This window comes from Zea mays, chromosome 4, assembly GCF_902167145.1.
Source record: "Zea mays cultivar B73 chromosome 4, Zm-B73-REFERENCE-NAM-5.0, whole genome shotgun sequence".
NCBI lineage: Eukaryota > Viridiplantae > Streptophyta > Magnoliopsida > Poales > Poaceae > Zea > Zea mays.
The window spans coordinates 128,898,821-128,913,884 of record NC_050099.1 but is presented as its reverse complement, the minus strand read 5'-3'; the positions used below and the strand labels follow the sequence as shown (position 1 = coordinate 128,913,884).

Below are 15,064 nucleotides of genomic sequence, written 5' to 3'. Positions count from 1 at the left end.
GATTTGATCACCACCCGTACCCACAGGGAACTAGAATACCCGAATTCACAAAATTTTCGGGTGATCAAGGGAAAAACACGCGTGAACATATAGGCCAGTTCTTAGCACAATTGGGAGAGTTGGCCGACACAGAGGCATTTCGCGTGCGCTTGTTTTCATTATCTCTAACAGGAACCGTGTTTGCATGGTATGTCACTTTACCTCCTAATTCCATTTCATCATGGGGGATCTAGAACAAAAATTTCATGATCATTTTTTCTCCGGTGACTATGAGCTGGATTTGGTAGATTTAGTGTCGTTGCGACAGACAAAAGATGAATCAGTTAATGATTACATCCGGAGATTCCGAGATACAAGAAATCGATGCTTTCAAATTCATTTAGCAGAGAAACAGCTAGTAGGATTAGCCTTTAATGGTTTGCGATATTATTTAAAAGAAAGATTAGAAGGCATCCAATTTTTTACACTAGCACAGTTACACCAGAGAGCTTTGGCTTGCGAAAGCCGGAGCAAAGAAACTGCTAAAACAATGCGTCACAACGTACACATAGTAGAATGTGACCAAAGTAGCTCAGATGACGAATCAGCAGAAGTGTACGCTGCTGAAATGGTTTGGCCAAAGCAGGCCAAATCTTCGGCTTGTGCTTCCTTACAACTGGTTCAAAATAAACGGCAAGAGGAGGTAAAGTTTACATTTAATGTTGGTAAATGTGATAAAATATTTGATGAGTTACTTAAAAATGGCAATATTAAAATAAATCACAATTTTCCATCCGCCGATGAGCTAAAACGTCGTGCGTACTGCAAGTGGCATAACTCATTTTCTCATGCCACTAATGATTGTAATGTATTTCGGCGACAGATTCAATCGGCCATTAACGAAGGACGATTGAAATTTTAGGAAATGCAGGTGGATACAGAGCCCTTTCCGATGAACATGATTGACTTCGAGGGCAAGAAAGTCCTGGTTCGGCCAAATACAGTCGATAAAGGCAAAAGCAAGGAAACAATCATCAGCAATGCTAAAAGGGCCGATGGGGATTGTAAAGTTTCTTGCAGGAAAGTGGTGGCTGAGAAGACTCCCGATGGAGGGGAGACCCTGAAGGTGACCATCACAGCCTCTAGCACTGGGGGGCAAGCGCAGACAGGGAGACAGTTGCGGGAACCTGTGCTGTGCATCACGGACAGTCCGCCGTCTCGACGCGGACGGTCCGACGCTTCTCCGGACGGTCCGGAGGACTCTGGCGGACGGTCCGGCCATGCTCAGGACTCGCAGCGACCACGTACCTTCAAACCACGATGACCAGAGATAGGTACGTGGAAAACAAATACATTTAAAGCAGCTGGTCGGCTGATCAAGCCTGGCCCGACTTTCGATCAATTGTTGTCTAAATATGTGAAAAAGAAGGCTGGCCCCAGTGACCGGCCACCGAAGCGACCCCGCTCACCCATTCATGAGCAACGTCAGGTCAGGCCGATTGGACCACCTCACCAATCGGAAGAAATGAAAGGTCCTATTGTACAATTGAGACCTAACATGCCAACATGGACCCCTCCACCTCCTTATCCATCTATGCCATATCCATACACATACTTACCTCCACCATATGTCCCAAATCAAATGTGGGGCATGCCACCATATCCATTTGGAATGCCACAGTACCCCGCCTGGGGGGCACCCCAAACATCCGTTTTTGATAGGTTGGCGCCACCAGTGCAAGACCGATTGAGCGCTGCTGAATCCGGTCACCAGGCACAGGCCCAACAAGATTGCCGGACTACTCGGCCTCCTAGGCCGACCAATCCGGCAGGGGGGCATATGCCTGTAGCAACTCAAAGAACAACAAAAAAGGACATCATCAAAATAGGCACTGCAGATGTTGTCATACAGGGAGACAATAAAGGGCCGATGATTTTCAGCGAATCGGCCAACACAACAGAAAAGGATACGGCTACCATCAAAACAGCCGATCCAAAATACTCCATGCCTCGATGGTGCCCAGCGGGATTGACACGATCCCAAAAGAGAAAATTACAGCGCTTAAGAGCAAAGGAGAGCCAGGAGAAGGAGGCGGAAAAGACATTTAATGACACACATCCACTATACCCGCCACCGCAAAAGAAATGGAGACCGAAGGCCGTTGAGAAAAAACAAACGGCCACAGAAATAGAAAGTCAATCTGCACCAGGCGCGGACTGTCCGGCCCCTGCGCGCGGACCGTCCGCCGTTCACCAGGAAGCCTCCAACGACACGACAACATCAATGGAAGAGGACGACCTGCTAGGAGAAGACCTGGTCGACTACGAGGCTTCTCCAGAACGCCCAGGTATGGATGTAAATATTATTACATTTTCTGCCGATTGTACTATCATTGGCGACGATGAACCTGTTGTTGCCCAGTTTGATTTTGGTCCTAAAGAAGCCGCCTTTACTAAACCAAAGGAATCGGTAAATCATTTAAAGCCGCTCTTCGTGCGCGGTCACATTGATGGGATACCGATTGCTAAGATGTTGGTAGACGGAGGGGCGGCTGTAAATCTAATGCCTTATTCATTATACAGAAAATTAGGTAAACAAGATGACGAACTTGTCAAGACCAACATGACCCTCAGCGGTGTTGGAACTGATAGTTCGATCAAAGCTAGGGGAGTCACGTCCGTTGAATTAACCATCGAGACTAAGACCCTTGCTGCTGCATTCTTCGTCGCTGATGTAGAAGGAAATTACAGTTTAATTCTAGGCAGAGATTGGATTCACGCCAATCAATGTATACCTTCTACATTACATCAAATGCTAATACAATGGGTAGGCGATGACATAGAACAAGTACATGCTGATGTATCGGCCTGCATCGCTGTGGCCGATGCCCCTGTACTCTGGACTTATGAGACTGCTACATGTCTCACAGGAGTAGATTTTTCTGATTATCAATTCATAAGTATAGATAAGAAAGGTTTCATTCCTGTAATGCTAGAGCCGATGGAGAATCGGCTAAATCCTAAATAAAGTTTAAATGATGAATACACACAAAACTCATGAGTCTCTGACCACGGACAGTTTGGCTTCCAAGGCCGGATGGTCTGGTCTTTCACAAAATGGTTCGGACTTTAAGACCGAACATACATCACAGCAAAAGGATAGTATTACGGATGATCCGGTCCCCGAGACCGGAGAGTCCGCCGTCACACAAAGATCTTCTAATTCCTCTGTGGGAAACATAATAGAGGAATTCAGAGATCTTGATAAACTAGGACAGGGGTTTACATCGGCCGATCCTTTGGAGGAGATTGACATAGGAGATGGTAAAACTCCAAGGCCGACTTTTGTAAACAAGACCTTGGAGACCAATCCTAGAGATGAGATGATCGGTCTATTGAAGGAATATTCAGATTGCTTTGCTTGGAATTATACTGAAATGCCTGGATTAAGCCGAGAGATCGTAGAGCATCGGCTGCCTATTAAATCTGGTTTCAGACCTTTCAAGCAAAGAGCTAGAACATTTCGTCCAGATCTTCTCCCACGCATCAAGGACGAAATCCACCGGCTGCTAGAAGCTGATTTTATCAGACCTTGCAGATACGCAGAGTGGGTCTCCAATATTGTGCCGGTGGAGAAGAAGGAGTCAGGTAAACTCAGAGTATGCATTGATTTTCGCAATTTAAATAGAGCAACTCCTAAAGACGAATATCCCATGCCTATAGCCGACACATTAATCAATAATGCATCAGGAAATAGAATTATTAGCTTCCTTGATGGTAATGCCGGATATAATCAGATTTTCATGGTCGAAGAAGATGCGTCTAAAACGGCCTTTATATGTCCAGGCTTCATTGGTTTATTTGAGTGGGTTGTCATGACATTTGGTCTGAAAAATGCTAGTGCTACTTATCAGAGGGCTATGAATTTGATCTTCCATGAATTGTTAGGAAACACTGTGGAAGTTTACATTGATGATATTGTAGTCAAATCGGCTGAGTTTAGTTCTCATATAGTTGATTTGCGCAAAGCCTTTGATAAAATGCGTCAGTATGGTTTGAAAATGAACCCACGTAAATGTGCTTTTGGAGTGTCGGCTGGTAAGTTTTTAGGATTTGTCATACATGAACATGGTATAGAGATAGACCCTGACCGAATCAAGTCTATTCGGAATGTGGGACCTCCGACCTGTAAAGTCGAGGTACAGAGGTTTCTCGGCAAGGTAAATTATTTACAAAGGTTTATTTCTAACCTAGCCGGGAAGATTGATGCGTTCACCCCTATTCTTCGGCTTAAGAATGATGCCGAATTCGCTTGGGGGCAGAACAGCAAGAAGCATTTGATCTCATCAAAAAATACTTATCTTCGGCTCCCGTATTAAAAGCACCACGAGCAGGAGTACCATTCCGATTATACATTGCAGCTGAGGATAAGGTCATTGGGGCTGTTCTGACACAAGAAACTGAGGGGAAGGAGCATGTGGTGACATATCTAAGTCGAAGGTTGGTGGATGCTGAAACAAGGTACACTTTTATTGAAAAGTTATGCTTATGCTTGTTTTTTGCATGCACCAAATGTAGATGTTATTTATTGTCTAGTCATTGCACTGTTTCTGGTCAAGCCGATGTGATCAAATACATGTTGCATAACCCAATTATGAGTGGTAGAATTGGTAAGTGGGCTTATGCACTCATAGAATATGACTTGGCCTATGAACCATTGAAATCTATGAAAGGCCAAGTCATAGCGGATTTCATTGTAGAACATCGGGTTAATGATATTCATGAACTAGACCTGTCATACCTCACTATTACTCCTTGGACTTTATATTTTGATGGATCGGTTTGCAATGAAGGGCAAGGAATTGGCATTGTGCTTGTTTCACCAAGTAATGTCTCCTTTGACTTCTCTAGCCGATTGAAAACTTATTGCACTAATAATCAAGCCGAATATGAGGCCCTCTTATTCGGTTTGGAACTCTTAAATTGTATGGGAGTAAAACATGTGAAGGCATTTGGTGATTCTCAGCTGGTCGTCCAACAGGTGTTAGAAGAATATCAGTGTTTTGATGGTACTTTAAATAGTTACCTTGAAAAATGTTGGAGCATAATCCATTCTTTTGACGAATTCAGTATTCGGCATATCTCTAGAGTTGAGAATCATAGAGCCAACAATTTAACACAAGATGCATCAGGTTATCGGATAAAGCGAGGGAGATTTCACAGCACTGAAAATCTGATAACCAGTGCAGGGCCAAATCAACAGGCCGCGGACCGTCCGCGTGAAGGCGCCGGACCGTCCGAGGTTGCCAGGAAGCACTACAAGAAACTGGTTAAAGAACGTGGGTGAAAAACCGTCGAACTTAATGTAATAAGCCGTCGAACTTACCGTAAGAACGTGGGTTTACCGACGAATATAGCCGACGGTGATTTTTGGACGAACTTAGAGAAGTAAGTTCGACGGCCCCGTCGAACTTAACCATAAGAACGTGGGTACCGTCGAACTTAACATTAAGAACGTGGGTACCGTCGAACTTAACATTAAGAACGTGCGTTTTTAAGTTCGACGGGGGCCGTCGAATTTTTTCCCATAAGTTCGACGGTACCCACGTTCTTAAGGTTAAGTTCGACGGGGTCACGTGGCCGTCGAACTTATGTGTCTTGCGGAGGTCTACGCGGACTGAACAATAAGTTCGACGGTACCCACGTTCTTAACCTTAAGAACGTGGGCACCCACGTTCTTAACCCTGCGTGGGTCTGCGAGGACTGCACAATAAGTTCGACGGTACCCACGTTCTTAACCTTAAGAACGTGGGTACCCACGTTCTTAACCCTTTTCTAGAAAAAAATAAAAAATACAAAAATGAAAAATTAGACACACATAATATCACATGCAACACAATATATCACATACAATACATATTTCAAACACATTGATATATGTTCATTTCACAAATTCACACAAGTCCAAATATATAGTTCACAAATTCATACAAGTTCACATCCATAGTTCACATTTTTAGTTCACAAGTTCAAACACACAAGTTCAAACATTAACTCCATCGCTCTCGATCAGGACATCGGATTGTTGTTCGTAGCTCCACCACTAGAATTGAGACATCTGTCCGCAAAGTCAACGTGAGGGGGAGGAGTCACTTGATGAGAGCCGGAATCCTACAAAATAAACCAAAATTCTCATAAATACACAACTGACATTAAATCACATGTACACAAAGATATAGGAAAGCATGATAAACACAAAATGTGGCTTCCATATTTGTGCATGAACATGAATATGAGAGTGAAAACAAACTTCATTTCAAGACGCAACACCGTGTTATTTAAAATCATGCAGTGTATGAAGATTTGATAATAGAGTACAAGCCATCTCATTTTGAAAGTCTGATAACAAAGTAAAATCCATTGTATGAAGATCTAATAACAGAGTAAAATCTATTGTATGTAGCAAAGCCAACTGTCCGGCTACATGGTTTTTAAACTTCATAGAAGTCTGATAATAGAGTACAAGCCAACTCAGTTTTTAAGCTTTCGAATGATCCTATCACTGAAGTCAGTCACCTTGGCCTGGTCCAAAATAGCTAGCTTCGAGTTCTTCTCAAATTCAGCAATAGGGCCTCACTTCTTTCAATGTGCATCATCTTTTGAAGGTGAAGATAAAAGATTCTCTATCAATTTTTCATCTACTAACAATTATTAACGGGTCCACAGCTACAGTACCAAACAATGCTAGAGCTGATGAGCAATGCCATGCCAGGAATGGAGGGAGGGAGGGAGAAGCAGTCCGCTGGACGATGCACGCGTGGGGGAGTCTTAGAAGTTTCTGGCCTTGTGTTCTTTTTATGTTTTGTTCTTCGTGTTTAGGTTTGCTTTCAGTTTTTTTTCTGAGTGTTTTTTTGTTTGTGTTTCTTCCTTGCCTTTATGCAGTTGTTTGACAATTGACTACACCGTTTCACACTATGCACTTAAGCTCCGCACCGCCCCCCCCAAACAAAAAAATCCAAATCACAACTACATAAACAATGGTACCATGGCAGAACTTTCAGCATCGCTCAAGCATGGGGAATCCAGGCATCTAGCAGTGAAAAGGCTCCAGCCAAAAACGCTGGGGTCAAAGGTCGGTCACAGCATATATTTCCAAATTCAGAATCACAATACTGTCATTATCTCATAGTTGAGGTTGATTCATCATAGGCTGATAACCACCACATTCCTCTGGAATCTTTTGTTCCTGTTGAACCTCCTTGGTTGTAACTAACAGGTCCTCAACGAGAACATGAATCTAAACAATAAAAGGCATAATTCATTACGTAAACAAAAATAAACAACTGTATCATGGAACCGTCCAGCCCCTACGCCCCAAAACAATTTATCACATAAACAACTGCATAATGCATAATTGCTTAGCATCGATCCACAACACCCTGGACACCCGTCACCTGTGCGGCTGTGGCCTCAACTCAGAAAAGAACGATCCTTTTTTAGCAAATGTAAAAAAACAAAAAGAAAATAATAACCCCACAATACAAAAATAAATTTTAAGGGGGCACTGGGAAAAAAGATTCAAACTTGAGTACAAGCATATATAGCAAAGGCAAGTATTATTACTGAACAACAAGAATATGAACTGCAAGACGCGTTTGATGTTAAGAGACTAGAAAATCTATTTAATTGTTACAGACAACATCAATGGTGACAATGGGACAGCCGCAATGGTGAAGCCAATAACTGAACATACACATACTTACTGGATCATATGTAGTATGAACTCCCTCCTTAGAGTCTCTGGAAGTGCAAAAAGCATGGTCATCTCTTTGCATCAGGATATCTCTGCAAGAAATAAGTATAACAAATCAGTATAAGATCTAGCAATTTCCAAGTACAAAACAGAATTATACTGCCAAGTAACAAAGAATTATACTCCAGGTTATTAGCGAAGCTCTATTCACAATCAGCTATGTAATAAACAGTACAACCATGGTTGTTTATATTGTTTATATGTATGACCATACTTTGTTCCTAGGTGAAAATAGTACAACAGTTTCCTAGATGAAAACAACAACCAACTATGTAAAGAACTTGAAAATAGCACAGTGGGCTATGTAAAGAACATGAAAACATCATAGCCAGCTAATTTACCTTACAATGGTCCTCATATTGTTGCTTCTCACATTGTACCATCTTCCTGTTCTCATCCCAAGAAAACCCACTATTTGCTAGCATAACCTCAATTGCACCATACTTTGTTCTAAAGTGTCTGACCCTAGACTCAATATGTGGAATTGAAGTGAGGCCACAACCTGGAATTTTTTCAGCAAGTGTAACTTCTAGGACAGATAGATAACCATTCTTGAAACTACCCTCACTTTTCCACTTTGGATCAAGGGATAGCTCATAGAGTGCCTTCACCAATGCTTCATCCTCAAAATAAGTCCACACCCTTTTACTTTTTCCTCTTCCACGCGATGACCGGAAAAAATGACGGAGACCTTAAAATAGCCCAGCGACCCTTTAGCCTTCCAAAGGCTCTCTCAATAATATTTCTAGCTCTAGCATGGCACAAGTTAAAATATTCTTCTGTGCTTCGTGGTGGATTTTGCACAGTGAAGCCTCCTAGATGATATCTTTCTGAGAACCATTTTGCTTCTAAGTTCTCTAACTCTTATCCTTCTCTCTATTTTCCAACACTTCCTCTTATATGAGATGAGTAGTAGTACCCAAATGTAATAAAACATAAAAATGAAAGAAGACATCATATTTCTGAGAACCATTTTTCTCCTCCGAGTCTGGATAGCCATTAGCTGTAAAAAATAATATAGGGTTTATTTAATAACGAGAACCACAAATATATGTGCAAATAAGGAAGAAAAAACTTTCAAAATATATGTGAAAACTACATAACACAAATACAATGAACAAACACTTCATTTGTTTGATAGTCAAGCTAATTCTATTGCATAATAGTTCGTTCTACTAAGGAACATAGAAACCACACTATGCTCAAAAGCTGATCGCACACAAGCTGCTAGTGTTTTGAGGCCGAAGACTGCCTCCAGGCTCCAGCCATATAAAGTGATAAAGAGTGGGGAGGAGGTTGTCCTAGAAATTATGCAAGGGCAAGAATGCGACAGCAAAGAAGGCATGTCTGCATCGCTGCTACTACTAGCTAGTGAATAAACTGATGCAATGTCTGAACCTGTAGCAGATGAGCACCAAAGTCCAAAAATACAATAAGACTTGAGATTGTATTCCTGCAACTTCACTGTAATCCAAAAAAATGAGAAATGAAAAAAAAACAGAATAGCTATTGAGCAAAACCCAGAAATAATGAGAAAGGAATTGTTAACCATTTATAAAGAGCCGCAATTAGTTCAAACAAAACAATATGCATAGAGAAAACATTCAGAAATCAGAACAAACAGAATAGCTATTGAACAAAACCCAGAAATAATGAGAAATGAAAAAAATTGTAGAAAAGAACAAATACTTTGAAGCAGCACACATTGCTCAAAAGGATACCAGAAGGGACATGCCTACATGGCAGAAATCAGTTCTTGCTTAGTGACCAAAAAACAAATAATTTTGTAACTTCCACAGTTGACTTTCTGACCATATATATGAGCTACATATGCAGCATAACAAAGTTCTATAATCAAATGCACTAATGATGATAATGATAAGGGTCACAAACCAGCAGTCTACATAGTGGTGGAAAGATACCAAAGGTATGCAAATAAAAGAAACGAAAACCTTGTCTAAAAGGCAAACACATTAAGGCTATGTAGCATGATCATATCAAGAACACATTGAAGATTGTAGCATGTGTTTGGTTTGGGGACTAGAGGGAATGGAATTGTCCTGTCCCTGTTTTGGATCCCAACCTGTGTTCTGGATTACCCCAAGACGCCAAGAAAGACAACGGTGTCGAAAAGGATCTACCCCATCCGCTCATTTTCAGAAGGCAAGGAGAACCCGAATCTAAGGGATCACATGCTGGAATTGACCCATCCCTCGTCACCCCTCAACCAAACACATGCTGCAAGTGTGGCAGTGTACAACAATATATCTGACTTCAAATGTAAATCAGTAACTTATGACAAACCATTTGGAACTAAGCTGCCAAATAAATGCATAAAAGGGATCACAAGAACAAACTGATCAGTTGTTTCAAAGGAAGTTGTATATGTACCAGTATTCTGCATAGTTAGGAATAAATATCAGGAAGGTTGTTTGACCACCACATTAGATAAGATGTGAAGCCCTTATGAAACAGGTAAGTATCCTGAACCCCACAATAGAAATTTGATGCTCCAAATGCAGTCTGTAACAACCATTGTCACCATTGATGCTGTAACAACCAAATAGATTTTTCAGTCTCCTAACTCCAAATGCATCTTGCAGCTCCAAGCATGTGTGAGAAGCATGCATCGTTTTAACTTATCTTTGCATCTGTCCTTGAAGTGAATACCGACCAAAAGACTGTAATCCATGATCCTCTCTGCCTCCAGTAATTCACAGTCTTTGTCCACTTGCCTGCAAGGAGATACAAGCCATTAGCTACTGCACCGAATTCTTGGGCCTCTGTGCAGCAGATAGACCTGAGGCGGCTCGACGGCGTTGGGCTTGGTGAGTCCGAGAGCGGGTTCGGCGGCCGCGGCCGCAACGGCGGCGGTGTGCCCCATCCGGGTGCGGTGACCGAGCGAGTGGTGATCTGGCTTAAAGATATACAGATGATGCTTAAAGAAGGGAAGGGGATGAAACCTGGAGGGCCCTCCCGCTGTCCAACGACAGTCGAGATGGTGATGTCGACAGAGGAAAGTGCAGTGGGCGGGCTGGCGGCGGCGGTGCGGTGGGCTGGCGGCGGCGCGGTGGGCGGGCTGGCGGTGGCGCGCTGATCTGGCAGCGGCAGAGCGCTGATCTGGCGACGGCGGCGCGCTGAACAGGCGAAGGCGGCGGTGGCGCGCTGAACAGGCGGCGCGCTTATCGGGCTGGCGGTGGGTGGGCTGAGAGCTGGTGAGAGAGAGACCCACGGCGCGGGATAGGGATTTGGTATTTTGGGTTAAGTTCGACGGTGTCGAGTTGGCCCACGAACTTAATCTAAGAACGTGGGTACCCACGTTTCTAACAGATTAAATTCGACGGTTTTGGCTAGGGCCCACGAACTTAATTTAAGAACGTGGGTACCCACGTTTTTAAAAACCCTATGAACTTAACTAATATAAGAACGTCGGTACCCACGTTCTTAACAAAACCCACGAACATTTATCAGTTTCTTGTAGTGAAGGTTCTCCTAGTCGATTCGGCTGATAATGAAGCCGATGCAAGTGATTGGAGAACGCCCATAACAAATTATTTACGAAATCCCAATGTCAGGACAGATAAGAATATTCGGCGTACAGCTTTCAAGTATGTTTTGATGAGTGATGAACTCTACCGCCGAATAGTCAACGACGTCCTGCTTAAGTGCTTGGGCCCAGATGATGCTATATTAGCCATGGCCGAAGTGCATGAAGGAATTTGTGGTACCCATCAATCGGCTCCAAAGATGAAATGGCTGTTGCGAAGGTCTGGTTTTTATTGGCCTAACATGATAGCTGATTGTTTCAAGTACTACAAGGGTTGCCAAGTGTGTCAAAAATTTGGTGACCTACAGTTGGTCCCTGCAGCCGAATTACATCCTATCATCAAGCCTTGGCCTTTCAGAGGATGAGGATTAGACTTTATTGGAGAAATTCATCCTTCATCATCAAAGGGGCATCGGTTCGTGTTAGTTGCCACTGACTACTTTACCAAATGGACTGAAGCCGTTGCTCTGAAAAACATGACACACAAGGAGGTAATTGAGTTCATACTTGAGCATATTATTCATAGATTCGGCATTCCCCAGACCTTGACTACAGATCAAGGGACTTCTTTTATGTCAAAGGAGGTACGTGAATTTGCTGAATTATACAGAATTAAGCTGCTTAATTCATCTCCATATTATGCTCAGGCCAATGGACAGGCCGAGTCTAGTAATAGGACATTGATTAGTTTGATAAAAAGAAGATATATGATAATCCTAAACATTGGCATAAGATTTTGTCCGAAGCTTTATGGGCTCATAGAATATCTAAACATAGTGCTACTAAAGTATCTCCTTTTGAGCTTGTCTATGGGCAGGAAGCAGTATTGCCTGTGGAAATAAGTTTGAATGCTGTTAGGTTCGCCAGACAAAATGATCTAACTGTCACTGATTATTATAATTCAATGATGGATAATATTGATGAAGTGACCGACAAGAGGGTGATAGCTTTGGGAGCAATAGAAAAGGACAAGATTATGGTAGCCAGGGCCTACAATAAGAAGGTCAAAGCAAAGTCATTTCAAGTAGGGGATCTGGTGTGGAAGACCATCTTGCCTCTAAGGAATAAAGACCGGAAGTTTGGGAAATGGTCGCCAAGCTGGGAGGGTCCTTATAAAGTAAAACAGGTAATGTCTGGTAACGCCTATTTACTACAAACATTACAAGGCAAGGATTTACCAAAGGCTTTGAATGGGCGTTTCCTCAAACAGTACCATCCTAGTATGTGGCAAGATGCCTAAGAGAACCGATGTGATCACATCGAGTTAGTTGCTTTTGGTTCGCCCAGCTCCACCAAAAGGCAGGGGGGCATATGTTTGAACCAAAAAAGAGCTGGCGGACGGTCCGGCCCTGAGGCCGGACGGTCCGCGGTCCGGACAGTCCGCGGTCCGGACAGTCCGCGCCTGTGGGCCGGACGGTCCGCGCGTGCGCAGAACAGATTACGGTTTCGAGTTTTGTGCTACGGTTGTTAGCTATATTCGCGGAATTAGCTCGAAATCAGTTGTGTAAAGGGTCCAGCCCCCCTCCTCTATAAATAGAGAGGTCTACGGCCGATTTGTAAGCATCAATTGAATCAATACAACTTTTATTCGCATTTATTTCCAGTACAATTAGGAGTAGTTCTAGTCTAGTTCTAGTTTAGCCTCTCGATCCCCAAATTCTCCGCCTCTCCTCGACTCTACGTCGATTAGAGGAGTCTAGGTCAGCCGGCCCGAGCCTAGACAACCCCTAGGATCTCTCCTCCCCGACGGGGTCCCTCCCGGGAGCGAGATCCAGGCGCCGCCGGCGATCTTCCGCCGCCCCTGCGCACGCGCGGACCGTCTGGCCCCAGGGCGCGGACCTTCCGGACGTCAGGCAGGAAAACCTAGCCCCTGCGCCAGGCCGCGGACCGTCCGGCCCCAGGCCGCGGACCGTCCGCGCCTGACCAGAGAGCACCGCCGCCGGTTCTTCTTGAGTATTTGGCGCTCCGAAAAGGCGTCAACACGTGCGGAGGAAGATAAATGTGTCCATAGGATTCAGGATCTAGAAAGCGACTTAACCGATTATGTGTTTATGTTGATGTTGAATGGTTTTTACCTAAACGAATTTTATAAAAGCTGACTGAAAAGCTGAGCGTTTAACAGCCCGCGACAACTTTTGGTAGCTAGAAGCTCCAAAAAGCTAAAACAAACAGGACATTGTCGCGAGTCTCAAATATGCAATTGTCTCCGATTGCCTCCCCTGCCGTGCAAGTGCAAACGTGGGAGCGACTTGCCGGAGTGCTCGTCCAGGGTCCGGTCTTTTGTCCTGGTTCCCTCCCTGTCCCTGTCCCTGTCCGTGTCCCAGTCCCAGCACCAAATCTAAAGTATTAAAACCCCATGGGGTTTCAGCGCCTCTCCGCACTCCACGGACACTCCAGCACTCGCGCGTGGACGCGTGGCGGCGTGTCGGACTCGAGCTGCGTCCGACGGACGCGAAGTCTCTGGACAGGCCACCGCACAGGTCCAAATCTCTCTCCTCTCAGACTTCTCTCTCCCACGTCGTCCCTCCCGGCCTCCCGAGCGGCACTGTCGTGAGTCTCGTGAGACCTGCCGCGCTCCGCGCCCTCTCCGACATCGCTGGCCGCTACATCGCGTCCCTGGGCCACACCGCCGCAGCTTTCGCCGAGGCCCGCGGCCGCACGGAGCCCAACGTCACCGACGCCGTCCTCGCGCTCGAGGATCACGCGCTCGGCGGCTTCCCCGGCGCGGCCGACCCCACGCGGCCGTTGCTCTGTTCCGGCGCGCTCGCGGAGCTCGCCCAGTTCGTCGCTGCGGTGAGGGAGGTCCCGTTCCCGAAGCCCCTGCCGAGGAGGGATCCGGGTTGCGGCTCCGTCGACGGGTGGGAGAGCTTCGCGGCGGCGGGGAGGCAGCCACCGCTGAACCACGTTCCACATTGGCTTCCCTGCTTCCCGGAGGGTTGGGAGGAACGGTTGCGCGTTCGCTGCTAGGTGGCAGCGGATGACGAGAAGGACACAGGGCAAGTGGTAACGATGATGGACGGTAATGGCAAGAGAGGCGTGCCGGAGAATAGGGAGAAGTTGTCGTTCCGCTTGGGACAAAAGCGGCAGCGTGTGAAACCATCCCACAAGCACGGTGGTGCCTTTGAGCTGCTCACAAAACAAGGAGAAATTTCTCTATCCATAGAATGTATCTCTTCAGCTTCAAATTTAGTCATGAATATAATTCTAATATAATAATTAGTCAAACCATTTTACATTTAGTTATTTTTATATACAATTATTAATGTTTATGATACTAAATTATTTGCATTGGTTTCCTCATGAAATGTATTTTTTACAGTATATACCTATATTTTGTGTATTAATATTAAAAAAACATTCCAAAAAGGTATTGATATACTCAGTCAAAATTTTAAAAAGACTAAGAATAAAGCTTAAACTGCATCTTTTTCATGCAGGTAGCAGTAGCTATCAGGCACCCGTTTCTTCGTTTGATCGGTTTCGTTTACCAGCATATCAAAGTCTCGTCGTCGCCTCTGCTTCCATATGATAAGTTTTCAAAGATAGATATCCTACTCCAGCAGAATTCTGGACATTTGGCAGATCCTACTGATTTTAGCATTGAAAACGGGATGCTTGAGTTTGAGCGCGCTGGTGGCAACGCCTGCCTTACTGTCTTAAAGAACACTGCCTCCTGGTTTATGTTTTTTTCATTTTCTGAGTTTTTTTCTTAGTGCTTTTCTGAA

The 15,064-nt window shown here is 44.4% G+C and overlaps 2 pseudogenes across 1 annotated transcript; one reads left to right on the top strand and one right to left on the bottom strand.

Moving 5' to 3' along the window:
- Nucleotides 1-7,117: 7,117 nt before the first annotated feature.
- Nucleotides 7,118-10,629, bottom strand: LOC100502001 (uncharacterized; annotated as a pseudogene). The gene is given in 4 exon segments (NR_169063.1): nt 7,118-7,276; nt 7,743-7,824; nt 8,134-8,795; nt 10,184-10,629. The product of NR_169063.1 is annotated as an uncharacterized protein (transcript).
- A 2,904-nt stretch (nt 10,630-13,533) lies between these two features.
- LOC103655492 (uncharacterized) lies at nt 13,534-15,052 on the top strand (annotated as a pseudogene).
- The last annotated feature ends 12 nt before the right edge of the window (nt 15,053-15,064 follow it).